This window comes from Canis lupus, chromosome X (genome assembly GCF_048164855.1).
Source record: "Canis lupus baileyi chromosome X, mCanLup2.hap1, whole genome shotgun sequence".
NCBI classification, from domain to species: domain Eukaryota; kingdom Metazoa; phylum Chordata; class Mammalia; order Carnivora; family Canidae; genus Canis; species Canis lupus.
Genome location: NC_132876.1, coordinates 90,216,392 through 90,236,088, shown reverse-complemented (window position 1 = coordinate 90,236,088; position 19,697 = coordinate 90,216,392). Strand labels below are relative to the sequence as shown.

The window sequence follows — 19,697 nt, the reverse complement described above, 5'->3', positions numbered from 1 at the left end:
TGGCTGCTGGAGTAGGGCCTCACACTTCTCTGTGCGAGCCCTCCTCAGGGCTCCCCAAGTGTCCTGGCATCCCCAAGAGCAGGTTTCTCTGGGAGGGCACAATCTGGGTCTGCCTTGGTCACTGCTGTATCTCCAGAGACCAGCCCGATGCTAACGCCTGGCACAGAGCATTCTTTTTCTTTTCTTTTTCTTTTTTTTTTAAGATTTTATTTATTCATGAGAGACACAGAGACAGAGGCAGAGGGAGAAGCAGGCTCCATGCAGAGAGCCCAATGCAGGACTCGATCCCAGGGCCCTGGGATCATGACCTGAGCCAAAGGCAGACACTCAACCACTGAGCCCCCCAGTCACCCCTGGCACAGAGCATTCTGTGACAGGTTGAAAGACTGAGAGCCCTCCTGGCTATGCTGCCCTAGTTCCTTTACATTCTTCTGCAAGGTCTTTCGCCTTCTGCACCTATGTTGACAGTGTGCTCAAGGTTTTAAAGATCCCAAAGGCAGTGGAAAGAGGAGCCTCAGCGAGAGACAGCTGCTAAGGTCAGGACCCAGCTGTTCCTCCTTACTGGAAACTCTCCTTCCAGACCTTGACCTTGGGCTTCTGAGTTCATACTAAGGGAGTTCACATTCAGAGAAGCCCAAATCAGCATCCCGCAAGGCCAAGAGCCATGCAGGCCTGGAGAAGGAAGATAGCTCGTGGGAGGGAGGAGCTCACATCCGGCTGAGGGGCTGAGGGGTCCAGTGCTCCAGCTGGGCCCGAGAGGACAAGTCAACAGTGCTGTTCTGGCTAAGTAGCTAAGTGCAAAGGCCCTGAGGCGGGAAGGTGTGGCGTGAGTTCTGGGGCCTCCGAGCAGGGGGCTGGGCTGTGATCGCAGGACCGGATGAGGCAGGATGAGGCTGGGACACAGGGTTAAAGCCAAACTGCAGGGCAGGGGGTTCCCTGAGGCAGCAGTGAGGGGAAGAGGGAGCTGGCTAGAGAGAAAGAAGCAGAAGCAGGAAGACTACAGACGATGATGTGAAGCAAGGCCACAGCCCTGGGAAGTGGATGGAAGGGAAGGAGATCGGGCCAGTTTGAGAAAAGATTCAGATAGAAATTTGACCCGATTAGATGACCAGATTAGATTAGCCGGGAGCAGGGGGCGGGGAGCGGGCATGCAGATGAGTGGTTTTCTCTTGGAACGTTCTTTCGCTCTCAGTGTCGGGAGGCAGCAGTGCAGTAAGGAGGCTTAAGGTGTTTGCTCAGTGTCCCGAGGCCAGAGAAAGAACCCAGAAAGCCCAGGGCCTGGCAGAGCTTGGGCCATGATGTCATTCACACAGGGGGTCTGGCTGCAGCCCGTCTGGGGTGAGGGCCCCACTGTGGCTTGTCTCCCAGGCAACCTCCTCTGCTGAGAAACATGCCCTAATGACTGTCTCGATTTGCAGGTTACCCAGCACTCGCACGAATCTCTTTGCTTCATTTAATTGTCCCCGTGGGAACTGTTATTCCCATTCTACAGAGGAAGCAACCGAGGTGTCAAGGCTCAGAGAGGCGGGGTGGCTTTGTTGGGGGCCAGGAGGCAGCAGAGCTGGGCCTGGGACCCCATTGTCCTCACTCGCTGGCAAGTCTTTTCTCCAGGACGCTTCCTTTCCTGCAGTCTCTATCTCTCAGCTCCCCTAACTGCCACTTACATTGGGTCAAGTTCACAAAACAGCAGCCTTCCCCTAGGTTCTCTGGGGGGTGGGCATGTGTGTGTGTGTGTGTCGGGTTTGGGTGAGGCTGCAAGTGGCTCTGGCTTTTGAAGGTGGGGTATCTTGATAAAAGTGGGTGCCTGGCGGCATGGATGTAGGGGGGCGAGGGACTAAACGATCAGGGCCATCAATCAGGAAGGGGTCCTCGAGGCAAGGTGACATGGCTATTCAGGAAACCTATCAGGATGACAGTGATCTAGGACAAAGGTGCCTGCTCCTAGGCAGGTGTCAAGTTCACAGAGATCTTGATAACAGGGCCTTTTGCTCTCTCTCCCTGTTCTGGTGCCAAATATTCAGAACCTTGACCGCCTTTTCTGGTTCTGCCTCGTTTGCTGTCCCCTCCCTGCCCCCACCCTGCTGCCATGCCTCTCTTGGCTGGGTCCCTCTTCCTGGAACTGGTGGCCAGGGTGGTACCAAGACCCAGAAGGAAGCTGCGAATTCCGTCCCCTTAATTCCTTTCCCAGCTCCCCTTGCAGCTGGAACACCTAAACGCTTTCTGAGACAGGCTCTCTAAATAATTGGAACTTTCTCCCAAATCAGCACTTTTTCATGCTACATTAGCATTTATTGGTTTGATATTTACATTTGGCAAAGGAGCACCCAGTCTCTGGGTCCCTGGGAGCGCACACTGTCAACTGAAACAGACTATAATTGCCACTTGCAAGCTTCCCCCTCCCCCCATCTGCCACCTGCCTTGTCCTTCCCTGCTCCCAGTCCATTAAAAAAAAAAAAAAAAAAGCTCAGAAGGGTTATCTTCACAGACCACAAGGTCTGCTGATAAACATGGGCCCTGCCCAGAGAAGCCAGGAGCTCGGAGCGGGGGGGGGTGGGGGGGGGTGGGGGGGGTGGGGGGGTGGGGGGGTGGGGGGGGGGGGAAGCAAGGACAATTTAAATTTGTATGGCAGTGATGTCTATGCAGGGTCACTCCTCCATTGGATTGTAACCTCCTTGAAGGCAGGGATCTGCTGTAGTTCCTTGAATTTCTCCATATTCCCCTTTGGGGCCAAGAACCCTGCTACACAAACCTCAGGTTCTCAAGGAACATTTGTCCACTCTGGAATTTGGAGAAAATCTTGCTCTGGCTTTCTCTGACAGCTGCAGAGGGAGAGGCTGGAAGGATTATCCAGGGAATGCCAGGGAGATGGAGTGGTGGGTGCGGTGGGGTGGTACATGGTAGGGAGGAAAGTTGTCTCTTCTCCCTTTCAGACACTGCAGCAGAGCTGGCCAAGGAGCCCAGCCCTGCAAGACTGTGGTGGACTGTATGTACTTAGAGCTCATCAGACCCAGCTCCAAAGTCAGTGCTGACTGGTGTGGGCCTCAATTTCCTCTTTGGTAAAATCCAGATTATAGTGGTTCCTTTCCTCCCAGGTTGGTTGTGGGGATTAAGGAAGATTGGGTGTGTGATGCGTTTAGGGGATCATGTAGAGCAGGCCGTGTGCTTAAGAGGTGGTGGGTCCTGGGATTTGCTCAGGCCCGTGGCCCCTTGCCTTGTGGGAATGGAGCCCTGGGTATAAATCATAACTCCTCCAATGCCTCTTGGCATATTTACGCAGGGCCCTGTGGTTTCCAAAGGGCAGGCTCTCACATCAGCTCCAGAGCCTGGCTACTTAAAGTGGGGCCTGCGGACTGGCAACAGCAACATCACCCGAGAGGCTGTTAGGAAGGCAGACCCTCAGCGCCCCCAGATCTGCCCACTCTGTATTTTTTAAAAAGATTTATGTGTTTATTTGAGGGGGGTAGGAGCAGAAGGAGAGAATGTCTTAGGCAGACTCCGCGCTGAGCTGGAGCCCCGCGTGGGACTGGATCTCCAGACCTGGACCTGAGCCGAAACCCAGAGTCAGACACTTAACCGACTGTGCCACCCAGGTGCCCCTGGCCACTCTGTATTTTAAGAAGGCCCCCAGGTTGACTTGTATGTGCATTAAAATTTAAGAAGTACTCTAGTAACCCGCAGTGAAATATGCAATGCAGAAATGACTTCCCTAGGGGCGTCTGGGTGGCTCAGTCAGTTGGGCGTTGGCTCGGGTCATGATCTTGGGGTCCTGGGATTGAGCCTGCAGTTGAGGTCCCTGCTTCTTCTCCTTCTGACCTCTACCTCCCTCCCCCGCTCATTCTCTCTCTCTCTCTCTAAAATAAATAAACAAAATCTTAAAAAAAAAGGACTTCCCTTTTCGTGGATGAGCAAACTTCCTAAAAAAAATTGATGATTTCTTTTTGCCCAAGCTCATGAGCCATCTAGAAGGCTCGTGACTCCTGTTTGTCCTGGATCCTTTTCCCTGCCCGCAGCTGTTCCTTAAAGGATCAGTATACCCCAGTGCAGGGTGGAGTGAGCGGAGCCAGGCGCCAGGGGCTCATCTATAGCCCTGACTCCATAAAGGGGCCCTGGATGGCCACCTGCTGTCGAGGTGCTTTGGGGAGCCCACCCTGAGGAGCATGGGATATTGGCCCACAGGCTTGAGTTGGGATGACAAGGTGGCCAAAGAAAAATGTCCCGTCCACAGATGCCAGCATTCCTTTGTCAAAACGGAGTTTCAGAATTAGACCACTCGATTGTTCGTGCCAGTAGAAAATGACCATGTGGCAAATATTTTATTTAACTCCTTCATTAATGAGGGAACTTCTAAGATGTTAAAACCAGTTCTTTTTTTTTTAATTTTTATTTATTTATGATAGTCACAGAGAGAGAGAGAGAGAGGCAGAGACACAGGCAGAGGGAGAAGCAGGCTCCATGCACCGAGAGCCCGACGTGGGATTCGATCCTGGGTCTCCAGGATCGCGCCCTGGGCCAAAGGCAGGCGCCAAACCGCTGCACCACCCAGGGATCCCTTAAAACCAGTTCTAATGAGAAAGTAAGGAGCTAGGTGTTTAGAGGCAATTAAATGGAAAAAAATTTAGGGTGAGGTAGCTAGTTTAGAAATTATTTGCATCTCTACCAGACAGAAATCTGCAAGTTAACCAGCCTCTGCCCCCAACCCCCACGGGATTGGCCAATTGCCTGGTCAATAGGAAATCAATCAGAGGTGCCAGCCCAGCACCAAGCTGAAAGAACACCCAATAATCTCTTTTGCCCATTTCCCATTTTGGATAGTTTTTTCTGACACTACCCTCGGTTAGTCCTTGAGAATCCGGAAATAGCTGTTGCCTGAGAATTACCCTCAGAATGGAATGTGGGTCTTGGAAGGAAAGGAGGAAAAAAAGATGAGCAAGTCCATCTTCTACCAGATGGGGAGTGTGCTTTCCTGTGCACCTTCCCTCCATTGTGTGGGGTGCAATGGCTCCGAGAGGGCGAGAGTTGGCATTGCACAAGGGAAGGTGACTCTTCCTAGGGAGGGGACTGCGAGGCCTGGGCCTGCTCTTTAACCTTGGCCACTGCGCAGAGAGGGATGATGTATCTGCAAACATATGCAGCCTCGTCCAAAATATTTTCCCCTCCTGTATAGTTCTTGCCAATATTGTTAATCTGTGGGTTGACTTCAGACCAAAATAAATCTCCCAGCCCTGGCCACCAGCTAGCTAATTTTACTTTGTAACCAGGGAATAGAAAGTGGGGGCCTTCAGCCGACCGTTCTGTGTTTATTTTGCTTGCTCTCTGCTGCAGTTTAAAAATCACACTTGGAAAAGTGGACCCTCTGTGCATGGGAGCAGCCACCCAGAGAAACAACAACAGAAACAGAGGGATCGGAAAAGTCGAGTTCTGCTATTGCCCACCACGCTTCTCTCTCTTCTCGGGTTCTGATCGTCCCCACTGGCCTCTCCCGTGATGTCTAGTCTTGTCAAATGTGCCAAAAAGCAGAAGGCTACATGGCCATTTGGGGAGGATTTTCCGGTTGCATTCTGTCATTCTTGTCGGTCACTCGCTAAGAGAATTAAACTCTGGGTTCCTCTTGACCAAGCCTAGAAGAAGCAAGCGAGTAGAACCTTCACGTGTCAGCTGGAAGGGACCTCGGAGGCCGTCTAGTCCAGCCCGGCCGGCTAAGAGGCAGGATTACCTAGTGGTGGAGAGCACAGCGTGGCAGCCAGCTGGCCCCAGTTTGAACCTGACTCCACCACTTGCCAGCCGTGTGACCTTGGATGAGTTATTAACCTCTACCTCAGTTTCCTAATCTGTAAAATGTGGATACTAATAGTCATACCTCCCTCGGAGGATTGTAGTGGGGACAAAATGAATTAGCAAAAAGAATGCATCGGGAACAAGAAAGCCTACAGTAAGTGCTTGATAAGATAAGGCAATGAGGCTCAGAGAGGAGAAGCAACCTCTCTAAGGTCACTCAGGGAGTTGCCAAACTGAGTTGGACTCAATGAAAAAAGAGGAGAGGTTATTGCTTCTTGGAAATTCTGAGTAATAACTGTTTTCTTTACTCGTGTTACATCATCCTCGCTCAACACTTGGAGGGAACCCTAACATGGAAGTCAGGGCGGCACATTCTAGTCCAGGCGCACCTCTAACTGACAGTGGCCCTACTGGTGCTTGGTCTGGGGCTGGATGGTCTCTGGAGTTCCTGTTGGTACTAACATCTTATAATTCAAAATTAGGGTCTCTGCCCTCCATTCAAGCCAAATCTGTTTTTCCTGCGACGCTCTTCGCTGTTTTTCTTTTTTTCTTCCTATTTTCCTCTGACATTTTGCCTGACTGTATCCTGTGGACATCAGCAACCAGGATTTTTTACTCTCCTACCTTGTCCCTTCCCCTCATTGCTTCCTCTCCTCCTCCCCCCAGTACAGCAATCAAGGGCTTCAACTGCCCCACGCCTGAGCCCTGTGGATGCCATGTTTAAGTTGATTCGACACTTGACAGTCTTATAGATGTCTTGAAAGTTACCAGGTAGTGACTTGAGTTCTTCCTTATTATGACCCACTTTGAAGGTCTCATAGAGTGCCCTTGGCAGAGTGACTTATCCATTATGGTTTGTTGACTGGTTCCCAACAGAGTTGGGATATTGGATTGGATGAAATCTTTTATTATCAAGGCTCCCGCTGGTATATTCAGTACAGCTGCCATAGATGTCCTTTGTTTGAGAAGAAGCCAGAATTATCCGACTTCGAAGCCTGCTAAAAAGGGTATTTTAGAACAATCAAGATTTCAAGCCTGAAAATTACAGGCTGGGATACAGGAATATGTTAAGATACTTCCTCTTCTGCCTTTCATTCTTCCCACCCTCAGCCTGCAACCCCTCTCCCTGAAATTCAGGCCTGAGTCCAATGTTAGATTGCCACCCGTGGGTGAAAGGTGCCATTGCAGCCTCACTCTACAAGACATTGTAAACGCCCGGAGTGAAGTAAATGGAGATTGAGGTGCTGAGAGATGAGACTGTCAAGTCAGGTGTGTCCCAATATCTTTTGGATTAGGTTGATCCTGAAGGAAAGGTTGAGAGCTAATATCAAAGGTGAGTCCTCGAGTGAGAGAGATACTTCTAAGTGCTCTCAGGGCTGCGAAGGAACAGTAAACAGTTATCTGGGGACACAAACATCCTTAATGCCAAATACTGCTGAGTATATATATATATATATATTAAGGCCCCACGTACCAGTGGGCTGATCACCAATGAAATCCTGCTTTGCTCAAACCTTCGTCCTTACTCAAAATTGTTGGAATCCAATTTAAAAGTCTATATTGGAGTGATGCTGGGTGGCTCAGTGGTTGAGCATCTGCTTTTGGCTCAGGTCATGATCCTGGGGTCCTGGGATTGAGTCCTGCATCAGATTCCTGCAGGGAGCCTACTTCTCTCTCTGCCTGTGTCTCTGCCTCTTTCTGTGTGTCTCTCGTGGATAAATAAATAAAATCTTTAAAAAAAAAAGTCTACATTAGAGAGGTGCCTGGGTGGCTCAGTTGGTTAAGCATCTGATTTGGCCTATTAGAACACTCACTTTGGGGATACTCCCTCCTGGAACCCAGCCATCATGCTGTGAGAAGCCCGAACTACATGGAAAGGCCACGTTAAGTTCCCAGCCAGCAGCCGACATTAATTGCCAGCTCTGTGCCTGTGCCATCTTGGATGCCTGGCTCGGTTAAGCCTTCAGAGGACTCCAGCCCTAGCTGACACCTGACTGCAACTGCGTGAGAGATCTGGAGTAAATACGCCCCCAGCTGAGTCCAGTCAACTCACAGATCTGTAAAAAAAAAAAAAAAAAAAAAACAAATTGTACTATGCCATTGGGTTTGGAGGCACCACGTGGCAATATGTGACCAGGACAACAGCGACTTTCGTTAGACACATGAACCATAGGATGACATATAATTAGGTATAGTTTTTAAATCTTGGATTCACCCTTAGAACAATGAGTCCCTGGGGTGCCCCTGTGGGTCAGTCAGCGTCCATCTTTGGCTTAAGTCATGATCCCAAGATCCTGGGATTGAGCCCTGCATTGGGCTCTCTACTCATTGGGGAACCTGCTTTTCCCTCTCCCTCTGCTGCTCCCCCTGCTTGTGCTCTCTCTCCCTCTCTTGTGCTGTCTCTCTCAAATAAATAAATAAAATCTTTAAAAAAAAGAATGAGTCTCTAACATCATAGTGCAGTACTATTTCAGTGCACATCTGCTGCTTCTGATCGAAACACTATCTTGTACTTCCTGAGAGACGGAGGGCACTTCCTGACAGGTGTCCCCTTGCATCCTCATCTATGTGGCTGTGGAGCTCACAGTCTCTCACACATGCTAGCACAGCACTTTGTGCCCTATTTGCAGGCCATGAGGGAAGAACCTGTGCTGTTGTCTCTAGAATGTCCCGTGGATGGGATTGTGCTATGTACAGCAAGAATCCACCCATACATTTTCCTTTAGTTAACCTTATTGATGTATAATGTACATATAATAAAATAGGCCCATGGAGTGCCTGGGTGGCTCAGTCGGTTAAGTGCTCCACTGTTGGTTTCAGCTCAGGTCATGATCTCAGGGTCCTGGGATTGAGCCCTGCATCGGGCATCAGGCTCCATGCTCAGTGGGATGTCTTCCTCCCCTTCTGCTCCTCCCCCTCTAAAATAAATAAATAAAATCAAAAGAAGATCGCAAAGCTGTCACACTGTGGGCTTTGAAAGCAAATTTGTTGCCTTTGGGAAAAAAATAGACCCATTTTAAGTCTATAAATTGATGAGTTTTGACAAATGTAATCACCACCACAGTCCAAGCATGGAACATTTCCATGACTTCAGAGTTTCCCTCTGACTCCTTTGCAGTCAATCCCCCGCCCCCTGCCCCCAGGCAGAAACTGATTGGCTTGGCCACTACAGATCAGCTGTTGTCTTTTCTGATATTTCATATAAATGGGATTGTATAGGATGCATTCTTATGTGACTGCAGAGTATCTTATCGAACATAATATTTTGAGGTTTATCCATGTTATTGTGTGTATCTATCCTTTTTTTCCCCCTGGGTAGTACACCATCGTACAGATAGTTCACAATTCGTCTATTCCTTCTCCTGTTGATGGACATTTGGGTTGTTCACAGTTTAATAATAACACTAATAACACTGCTATGAATGCTCACATACAAGATTTTATGATCATATGTTGTTCTTCGTCTGGGGTGAATATCTGAGAGTGCTCTTACAGGGTTATACAATCAGCGTATGGTTAACTTTATAGGAAACTGACTAATGGTTTTGCATGCCTACCAACAAAATATGAGAGTTCTGGGTGCTCCGTATTCTTACCAGCACTTGACATCATCAATCTTTTTTTTGTAGCTTCCCTGGTGAGGGTAATGGCACCTCATTTGCCCACAGGATTCTAAGTGTTTGTCTCCTTGGTGCTGCTCTCAGAGAATAATGTTACTGTGCCCTATTAGTGATCTCTTGCTGCAGAGTGAGTTACACCAAAACTTAGTGGTTTAAAACAACAACAAACCTCTATTACCTCACAGTTTCTGTGGGTCAAGAATTCAGGAGCAGCTTAGCTGAGTAGTTCTGGCTCAGAGTTTTTTCTTAAGATTGTAGTCAAGAGAGACGCCTGGGTGGCTCAGCGGTTGAGCCCCTGTCTTCGGCCCAGGGCATGGTCCTAGAGTCCCAGGATCGAGTCCCACATCGGACTCCCTGAATAGAGCCTGCATCTGTCTCTGCCTCTCTCTCTCTCTCGAACAAACAAATAAAATCTTTTTTTTTTTTTTTTTTAAAGATTGTAGTCAAGATGTTGTCTGAGGCCACAGTTGTCTGAAGACTGGAGCCAAAGGATCCACTTCCAGGATGGCCTGATGGCATGACTATTGGCAATAGGCACCAGTTCATCATTGGCTGTTGTCAGAAGGCCTCAATTCTTCACCATATGGATCTCTCCATAGGGCTCTCCATTGAGAGTCCTCCCAGCATAGCAGCTGGCTTCCCCCCAGATCGGCTGAGACAGAGCAGGGCAGAAGCCAGAATGTCTTTGATAATCAAGCCTCAGAAGTCATACTTTGTCATTCTCACAATGTCCTGTTGGTCAGGGAGGGGATATGCAAGGGCACGAATAACAGGAGGTAGATGCCATTGGGGGCCATCTTGGAGGTATGCTACTGCATGCCTTGTCTGGACAACGTTCTTGGCTTGTGGTTCCTAGCCCTCTGGGGGAGGGTCCTGTGGATCCAAAGTACACTCAAGAAAGCAAAGAGCTATCAAAGTCAGACAGCTATTCTACATGTCTGAAAAGGAAACTGGAAATTCTGGCTATGAACCTATGGACCCCAAAGACTCTTTTAATTTTGCTCTTTTGGAATCCGAAAGAAAGACAAACTTTTCAAAGTGAATCCAACTGATGATGAAAACAAGACGTGATCCTAGGGTTCCTTACGCCAACTCCATGACCTTCTATGCTGTCCTGTGAGCTCTCCCTGGTTCCCTGCTAGTTATATTAGTCAAAGTCCAGTTGAGAAAATAGGAAATACTCTAAGGGTTTCGAGCAGAAGGAACTCTATGCACAAAATTGTTGACACATGCAATGAAGAAACTGAGAAGCCAAACAGGAGAAGGTAGAACAATCCAGAGAGAAGCAAGTGCAGGACTAGCTCTAAGGCTGGAGGGATGTAGGGCAGAGCCGGGTCAGGGACCTGGAAGGGGGCTTGGCGGGCTGAAGCTGGAGCTGTGGTGGTCCTGTCCTCTGGGATCTGCAGGCACAGGGGAGCTCCAGCTACTGAGGCAGACAGCAAGAAGGAGAAATTCTCTGACGTCTCCCTTCCTCTTGTCCTCCAGTCTTCTTCCAGTGCCTTCCATGGACACCAGGGAACACACAGATGAAGCAGAGAAGAGGAAGAGGAAGGAGGAGGGATCTGAGGGCACCAGGCCCAGGACTGGCTCACTGGTGGTGGGTGGGCAGCAGATTTTGTTTTCCAAAAGACAAAAGACCCTGATAATATTTCTGGCCCTACTTGTTCTTCTAGAACCATGATACTCTCCCATCAGATGGAGTCTGAGTCCCCCTCCTTCATCCTGCGTGGGACTTTGTGATTGCCTCCATGAATAGAAATGAGACAGAAATGATGCTAAGTGACTTCTGAGAACCATCCACAGAAGCCAATAAAGCTTCCATCTGGTTTTTGCTCTTGGGATGCTCTCCCTTAGAACTCAGCAACCATACTATGAGCAAGTCCAAACCAGCCCAAACAGAGAGTCCACATGGAGAGGCCCAGGAGGAGAGAAACTGAGATCTCAGATATCATGGAGCAGAGACAAGCTGTCCCTCATGTTCCTTGTCTGCACTTCTGACCTGTGAGCATAATTCTTTTCTTTTCTTGCCACTCCATCTCAGGAAACTTTGTTTCCATGGCTGTTGTAACCAGGAGATGGGGTGAGGGGCAGGAGGATTTCACGTGTCTCTTTGGGACCCAGAGCAATGCCAGCCTCCTCCTGGATCTTCTCCTTTGGGGTGGAATCTCAACCAATAACTGGAATTGGTTTGAAAGCACGTGGAAGTTGGCCTTACTCTTCTGCAAAGTCATAAAACCTTGTTTTTGGACCCGTTCCCTCGAAAAACTCACTAATTCAATTTATGCATATTTATTGAGTGCCTAAACTGTGCTAGTCAGAGTATGCCCTTGAAAATAAAACAGGCATGGTCCCTAACTTCAGACAGAAAACAAATGACCTTATGAGAAAGTATATAATTACAAAGCGAGAGAAATGCTCTGAAGGAAAAATGTTAGATGCCAAGAGAGTATAACAGAGGATCTGGATTTTGTTTGGGGTGTTGGCAAAACTTGTCTCAGGAAGTGATATTTCTTTCTTTTGCTTTCCTAAACTTATTTCTTCAAAGCCATGAAATGTTTTACAATACACTTTTTAAAAGTTAGCAAAACGAGATTATTCCCTGAAAATGATCATCGGACACACATATGCTAAAAAGCATTTACTCAGGGACGCCTGGGTGGCTCAGTCGGTTGAGCATCAGACTCTTGATTTCGGCTCAGGTGGTGATCTCAAGGTCATGGGATTAAGCCCCAAGTCTGGGCTCCTCACTCTGGGGAGTCTACTTGAGATTCTCTCTCTTTCCTTTCCCCCACCCCCACTCATGCTCTCTTTCAAATCAATCAATCTTAAAAAAAAAAAAAAAAAGACTGACTCATTCACGAGAAACCAGGAACCATGGAGGGTTTTGCTGGGAGACGTATGAAAATCAGAGACTCCCTCCCCCCAAAGAGTGCCTGAAGTTTTAGGGGAGTGATTCGGTCCCCAGGAGCTAGGGACCCCGGGCTGGCTGGAATGTGTGGCTGGTCTCGGCTATGACTGTTGCCTCTAGGAGCCCAGCACAGAGGAGTTGGCTCTGGAGACAGAGAAGGGAGGTGAGCTGCAGGGAGACGGGTGGAGGGGGGGGGGGAGCTGCACCTGGAAAGCCTAGACAGCAGGGACTGGGCTGCGGGCTGGGGGCAAGTGCTGTGCCCTGAATCTGCCAGTCACTGCATGGACAGATGGCCTCAAATGGCTCCTTCTGGCAAGGCCTGTAAGGAAAGGGGCAGGAATGAGACCATTCCCACGGTTCCTGATTTCCCTTCCACCAGAGCAGGGATCTTCCTCCGGAGATGGAGCTGGGGTCTTTCCATCTGCTGTCCCCACAGAGCCGCCCTACCTTGTGTGTCCAGTGGCATCTGTCTGGTCTGTTGGCACCAGCCTCACACACAGCCTTTTCTAGCTGTGCTTCCCCAGGAGCTTGAGTGGACATTGATGGGTCACTCTGCCTCCTCCACGGTGAGCGGCACCCCGTCACCGCTGCTTGCCCGCATCCGCATAATCTGCCCGCCCCCCCAAAGATGCTCACCAAATATGCCTTGCAGGGATGGTCGCCAAACACAGTCAAACCTCAGAGCCGCAGCCTTGCTTCAAAATACTGCAGGGAAACTCCAGGGCTCCCACAGCAGATGGGGAGATATGACTGACGGGCCTAGGGCCCTGGCTGCCTTGATGCTGCTGCTGTGGTCCACCTCTTGGGCCTCGCAGCCAGCCCTCTCCATCCAGGTGTGCTCCCTGCTCCGATTATTCATCCTCCCTGCAGACAGGGAGACCAGATTCACTAGCAGGTGCTCATCACGGACACACCTGTCCCCAACTTTGCTGGGGTCCAGAACAAGAGCACACACAGAGGCCCACATGCTGTATCTCTAAATATTTCAAAATCAAAATCAAGCTTAGCAGCCCTTACCTGGAGTCTGTTGACAAATGTAACCTCACAGTGGTGTGAGAGGCTAGGAGTGGATTTAGAATTCTGGATTCTTCAGTGTTGCGCCAGCTGGCGCCTGCCCTCATCTGCCCCTCCTCTTCCCACCTGTGGGGCTCAGTCCCGCACCCAGATGGGCATACTGCTCACCCTCCAGCCCCCATGGTCCAACTCCATCCATTCATTGCCTTCCCACCACCACCACACCCCCGCAAGCAGTCACTCCTTGGCTACTTAAGGGGGTTAACAGGTAGTGATATGTGCTTTTGGAAGGACAGACAAGGGAAAGAAGCCTAGGAAGTCTCTTAGGGTTAAGGAGGGGAATTCTGGGGTCCCAGGACTCCAGATCCTGTCCAGAAGGGGAGAACAGGCTCCAGGTGGGTGTTCCTCTGGTCCTGTGTAGTCTTCACCTCAAGAGCAGGGGCGTGGCCAGAGCAGGACCCTTTAGAGCATGGGACCCAGACCAGGCGCCTTTACTGCCCAGTTCTTTTTATTTTATTTTTTTAAGATTTTATTTATTTATTCATGAGAGACACAGAGAGACAAGCAGGGACATAGGCAGAGAGAGAAGCATGGAGAGCCCAATGTGGGACTCGATCCCAGGACCCCGGGATAACGACCTGAGCCAATGGCAGACACTCAACCACTGAGCCACCCAGGCACCCTTCATTGCCCAGTTCTAAGGGTACTTTCTTATCCTCAAAACCAGACCGAGTCTTGTGGAGTAGACATGCTCTGTGTCCTTTGAGCTGTTACTCATGTACAGCCACTAGGAACCTTCATTGAGGCTATTTGCCCACCTGGCACCCCTTCTGCCAAGGGCAATGTTCAAAATATTTTGCCTCCGTGTGGTATAGGTAATCACCAATACTAGCCGGGGTTAGGCCAGTGCTGAGCTGGGGTTCTGGAGGCCGTCTACAGGGCCAAGCATTGACCCTTCTGTTGTTGGATCAGGGGGAGACAGGGGATGGTTCTGGGCCACAAAGAAGAGCACTGGGGGCAAGGCTTGGGGAGGAGGCCATTTGTCACCACTACGGAGATATTTAAATATGTTTTTTAAATATTGTATTTATTTATTCATGAAAGACACACGCAGAAGCAGAGACACAGGCAGAGGGAGAAGCAGGCTCCTCACAGGGAGCCCGATGTGGGACTCGATCCCGGGACTCTGGGATCACGCCTTGGGCCGAAGGCAGCACTAAACCACTGAGCCATCCAGGCATCCCAATATTTCAATATTTTAACAACAGTGCTGCTGTACCCACGAATATCAACTCTATATTCTTCCCTTCTTCCTTGGATTTTAATAGGGCCAGCATTGTGCCCAGCCAAAAGACGACATCCCCAGCTTTGCTAGACGCTTAGAAGAGGCGGATAATATATAAGGACAAATCTTCAGAAAAGCTTCTTCGGCTGGGAGGAGTCCCCTTTGCCCCTGCCCTTCCCCTTCTTCCTAGACCTGTCCTGCCTGGAATGACGGTGGGTGGAGCTCCAGCAGCCTTCTTGTGACCTTGAGGATGGAAGCCCCGCGCGAAGGAAAGCAAAGCTGAAATATTGAAGGAGCCTGGGGTCCTGATGACTGCAGAGCTGCCTGACCACCCCCAGACTGCCTACTGCTAGACTCTTTTTTTATAAGAGAGAATAAACTTCAAATCTGTGTAAGCTGCTTTAGTTAGGTTTCTGTTATTAGCACTTGAATTTTTTTTTTAAGATTTTATTTATTCATCCGTGAGAGACAGAGAGGCAGAGACAGAGGCAGAGGGAGAAGCAGGCTCCCTGTGGGGAGCCCAATGCAGGACCCGATCCCAGGACCCGGGGATCATGCCCTGAGCCAAGGCAGATGCTCAGCCACTGAGCCACCCAGGTGCCTCTTAGCACTTGAATATTATTGCCAATTCATTTCAGCTCCAGTCCTCGCTGCCCACGTCTCCTCAGGGCTGGTCCAGGGGTCAGGGAGGCAGACGGGAGAGGGATCTTCATTCGGCATGTGTCTTCCACGAGTAGGACGTGTCCTGCCAGCTAATCCTTAAGACCATTCTGGCCACTAGTGTGAATTTCCTCACTTTGACCACTGATAAAACTGGTCTCGGAGGTTATTCGGCTTCACTGGTGGCAGAGCTGGGGCCAAGGCTTGAGTCTTGCAGGCTCCAGAGCCCACATCTGCTCCACCACACTTCCCAGTCTGTGCAGGCAGGACTGGGAGCCCCTTCTTATTCACTCCCGGGGTGGGGGGCAGGTGCCTGGAACATCCCCAGAGAGGGGGCATCGTTGGCTTGGACTTTGGGCTTTACAGATCCCACTGCACTTCACTGGCAACTGGGCAGGGATCTGCCTCCAGAAAATTGGGGTGTGTGTCAGTCAGAAAGAGTCTTTAAAAATCACCTGTCTCCATTGTTACTCTTGAGAGAAAAACCCAGAACAGTAGGCAGTGGGGCTATGGGTCAGAGGGGGAGAGGGGAGGGGAGCTGTGAAGCAGGTAGCAGGTAGCCTTCTGCCCTCCAAGCTCAGAGAATGAAAATGAAAATCCCTAGGTTGGGGGTGGGGGGTGGGGGGAGGGCAAGCAGGACCCATCTCTGAGGCGGGGGTCCTCCAAGAGACCTGAAAAGGTGCTCAGTTTCCCCAGGCTTCGAGGCTGCTGCGTCCTCCAGGCAGCGCACTTGTTCTCCCGAAGCCTGAAAGCCCAGCTGACCTCTGAGGGCGGCTGCAGCAGGAGAAACATTTTCTGAGGCAGTTTTATGGTCCCGAAGGTCTCTAGTGGACACCGGTGCAGGCCCGGCACGTAGAGGCTGGCGGTCATCCCTCCTCGGCCCTCCCTGCCAGACTCCCTTCCATTCCTAGTACATCTGGAAGCGAGGGGGGGGGGGAGAACTGTCCAGAAGCCCGAAGCCCTCGCCTTCCTGAGGATCTCCCAGAATCCTCCACTCCCTGCTTTGCTCTTCAGGGGCCAGGGCCTCTCATTCCCTCTCCCCTCCATCTGTCCAGGGACTTTGCGGAGGTGAAGAGCAGCCTCTGAGAGCCCCAGGGGGAGCCTGCCCTCGGCCGAATGGCTTCCTGGGCGCCGGAGGGAGAGCGCCAGGACGCGAGGCCGAGCGGAGGCTGCGGGCTCAGGCCACGGCCGCGCCAGGGCCTCCGCGTCCCTCACTCCCCTCGGGCAAGCGTGACCCCCCGGGCCCTCCTGAGGAGCACCCCGCGCCTCCCCCTTCGTGGGCTCCCAGGCGGAAGAGATGGAAAGCAGACCCTCCTGAATGTTTAACTTCAGCGGAGATGATAATAACTTTCCCATGGACGCAACTGTATCCTTTCCCTGTGTTCCTTCGGGGCTCCCGAAGCTCCATAAGGTTCTCATTTGCAGCTCGTTCTTGAGGAGGCCTCATTTCCTTGCCACACACCCCTGATGTGGTCAGGGTCTCCCTCCCACAGCCCGGGCGGGGGGCGATGGGGCCGAGGGGGGCTTCCCTGAGCTTTTCTCTGATGGCTGCCCCCCTTTGGCCTGGCCTCACCAGACCCCTCCCTTGGCCTCTGCCCTTTCCCTAACCCTTGCCCACCCCCGCCCTCCCCCAAGCCTCAGACCTTTCAGCTTCTGCTCCCCAAGCACCCTGGGAAAGGGAGTGGCTGGTCCGTGCTAGGCTGTTCCCCAGGCAGAAGGGCCCTTTCTAGAAGCTTCTCCCTCTCAGCCTGACAGGCCTGTCGAATGACCCCAGGGGTCATCGTGGGCACTGTATCCTATGTGAGTGGCGCCCCCTGCAGCTATCAGGCACAGCCTCTGCTGGTAGGTCCTAAGGGGAGAGCAGTTCCAGAGCCCTTCCCAGCCTGGAAAAGACCCCAAACCCCCGTTGCCAGAAAGCTCTGCTACCCAAACTCTTTCTACCGCACACCTCTTATCACTTTGGTCTCATTAGGAAGCCCAGAGGAGCCGAGAAGAGGAAAGGGAAGAATAATACATCTCACGTTGGCAGAGCGCTGCTGTTTTGTTGTTGTTTTTTAGATTTATTAATTTATTCATGAGAGACACAGAGAGAGAGAGAGAGAGAGAGAGAGAGAGAGAGGCAGACACAGGCAGAGGGAGAAGCAGGCGACTCGCAGGGAGCCTGATGTGGGACTCGATCCCGGTACCCAGGATCACACCCTGAGCCAAAGGCAGACGCTCAACCACTGAGCCCCACCCCCACCCAGGTGCCCCTTATTGTTGTTAATATGTTCACGTTCCTGGCATCGCTCAAACTTCAACTCACCACCCGCCCCGGGGGGTACCAGGGCAGGGGATTGTCAGGGGCCTCTGACAAAATGGGTGAGGAGGCTGGGCCCTAGGTCAGGGCCACTTGGGTCCCGGTTGGGCCCCAGCAGCAGATTTTCAGGGCTCCAAGGGCAGGACGGAGGCAGAGTGGGGGCGAACAGGCCCCGGCTCCCAGGGTCCCGCTCTGCCGCCTGCGCGGCCAAGAGCCTCGTGTGGGTCACGCCCCCTCCAGGTGCCTCTGCGTCCTCAGCTGTAAAATGGGCGTTCGGGGCGGAGAGCTCTAAAGCGCCCTCCTCACCTGCGCTGTAGTTGGTGCCTAGGGCAGGTCCCCGAGACCCTGCTTCTCCCGCGCCCGGGGCCCAGCTGCACTCTCACAATGAGAAATCTCTGAGGACAGGACCCCCCCCCCCCCCCCCCCCCGCATGTGCCTGCTCTGGATCTGGCTGCCACTTCCCATTTGCCCCTCTGCCAGGTTCTGAGGTCGTGTTCCAGTGGTTTCCACGCCCCCCGTCCCCGTTGGCAGCACAGGCTGGACCCCGGTTAGCCCTGGCTTGGGCTGGGCTCGGGGAGCCCAGGAACCCACCTGGCCCTCCAAGGCTGGTCCTTCGGGGCAGGTTCTTTTGTGTCGGGCTGGACCCGGGATAAATAGGTGCGATTAGGAGATCAAAGCGCTATACCACGGGTTTGGCCGGAGGGGGCGCTTTGATCTGCCCATCCCTTCGCTTCCCCCCCCCCCCCCACCAGCCCTTGAGTCCTGGCAACTCCAAATCTCCCTGCTTTCATTCTTGTCTTATCAAGCTGCTGCCTCAGCTCCCCGCACCGGGCGCGTCTTGCCTGTTGATGAGGAGCTGGGTTTTCCCTCCAGGTTGTTTACTAAATCACCAGTTCGAAGCCGAAGCCAGCGCGCTGCAGCAGGTCTGCAAAACCCCAACGGTTTCATTTTGAGCCTCGGTTGCAAAACCTGAAATCTTGATCTGCTTGTAAATGATGGGCGGGTGAATCACGCCTGCCTCTCGGGGTATCTAATTAGATGCAGGTCCTGCCTGGTCTCCCAGAACTTGGCCTAGTGAAGGGGGGGCGGGGGAGGATCGTTATGAGTCTTCTTTCTTTTTCCTTTGAAAGGGATTGGAATTCCTGTAACTGCTTATGGCTGTGAACCTGTAGAATTTTCCTCCAAACTTGAGTGATGGCTTCTACCGATTGTGCCGTAAGGGCTCAGAATGCACCCTCTGCCACTCGCCGGCAGCTTGTCAGGCTACTCAGGCTGCTAAGGACCCCAAACTAGAAGAGAGATGTGTGGTGAGGAGGTGAGGTCTCATCCAGCCTTCCGGGCCACATTCCAGGACCCGCCACCAATGCTGGCAGGCAATCGGGGCCTCTGCTGGCCTGCTCCCGCGGGGCTCTAGTCTTGCCTCTGGGACTTAAGCCCTGCTTACAGCTGATGATGCGCAGGGCGACTGGATGTCTGTGCGGGGAGAACTTCTGGTGAAGCAGAAGCAGCTGCAGGGGACATGGGGGAGGATTTCTAGGACACCCTCTCTGGGAGAAGAGAGATCACTATCCTAAGCTTCCCTGGGAGACTACAAATGGGTGGCTCTGGCTGCTTTTATGCTTTCACCTGCAGGAGGACCAGCCCTGGGGAAGCCTGCTTTTCCTAATCCTAGTGGAATTGACAACCTAGGTTTATGTATTCAGCAAATATTTAGCAAGTGCCTGCCCTGCGCTCACTAGGAGCTGGTCTAGGCGCTGGGGACGTATCAGTGAGCCAAATGGACGGGAGGTTCCACCTCTCATGGAGTTTGTGTTCCAGGAATGGAGGAAGGCAAACAAAAAATATAACAACCGAGAACATAATCTTCTCTCTTAAAAAGGTGAGGAGCACAATGGGAAGATGTTCAAGGAAAGAAGAAAGTAGATTGGCAGTAAGAGTTGGGGTGAGGGCTAAACTCGACAGAGTGGGGAAGGGGGAACAGAAGAGGTCACCCCCAAAATCCATCTCTCTGGTGTTAAGGATTATGGTGAGCTGATTATTTTTAGGAAACAACAGAGGCGGAAGCTCTGAAAAGCTACCTTCCTGAAAGACACATTTCCAGGTAGGAGGGAAATCTCCATTTGCAAGGGTGGCTCC

General features: G+C 51.6%; 1 pseudogene; it reads right to left on the bottom strand.

The window, feature by feature from the left end:
- The window catches only part of LOC140628541 (uncharacterized), a 50,931-nt pseudogene extending 34,799 nt beyond the window's left edge, over window positions 1-16,132 (bottom strand).
- Between the last annotated feature and the right edge of the window lie 3,565 nt (window positions 16,133-19,697).